Here is a 691-nt window from a genome sequence, read left to right as displayed (position 1 = left end):
AGCTTCTCTTACCTCAGATACCATTGTATGGTATCTTCATGCTTGGAAGGTTGAGCAAGTTGCCACTAGTTGTGGAGATTTTCCAAATGTTCCTCTAATGGGTCCTCGAGGTTGTATCAACTATAACCCATCATTGGCCTTGAGACAACTCAGATATCCAATGAAGACTGAACCAAATACATAATCACTAAAGGACTTTGTCTTGCTAGGTTTGGGAACAGAAAATCCAGACTTATTATTGAAGATCAAGAGAGCTTGGACTTTAATTCACATAAAGGGGGAAACTTGGTAAGCGAGATTTCCAAGCAAAAGAACCTTATCGCCAGTGGGTGATAAAAAGGGTGAAGGAAGTCAAGTTGCCTTAAAGTGTTGAAATTTTGGTTTCTCCACCAGAGCCAGAGCCTATTCATGCTTCCAAGGAGGAAGTTGATGCATTAAGAGCTACGCTTACACAGTTGACCAGAGAAAACGAAAAGTTGCGATCTAAACTCCATGCCGTGGATAAAGGTAACACAAAACTCAAGAGGAAAAGTGAAGATGATGCTGAACTCTTGGCTGAAAGCAAGAAGAAAGCCAAGATAGAAGAGGATCTCAAAGATAAATATTAGGATGGTCTATACCAAGGTGACTTGGGGTTAACTTCGCTTTGTAAGCAGCTAAAACAAACTGATAAAAAATGTGGGGAAGCTCA

The sequence above is a fragment of the Lathyrus oleraceus genome, chromosome 2 (assembly GCF_024323335.1).
Source record: "Lathyrus oleraceus cultivar Zhongwan6 chromosome 2, CAAS_Psat_ZW6_1.0, whole genome shotgun sequence".
NCBI classification, from domain to species: Eukaryota; Viridiplantae; Streptophyta; class Magnoliopsida; order Fabales; family Fabaceae; genus Lathyrus; species Lathyrus oleraceus.
This window is presented reverse-complemented; position numbering follows the sequence as displayed.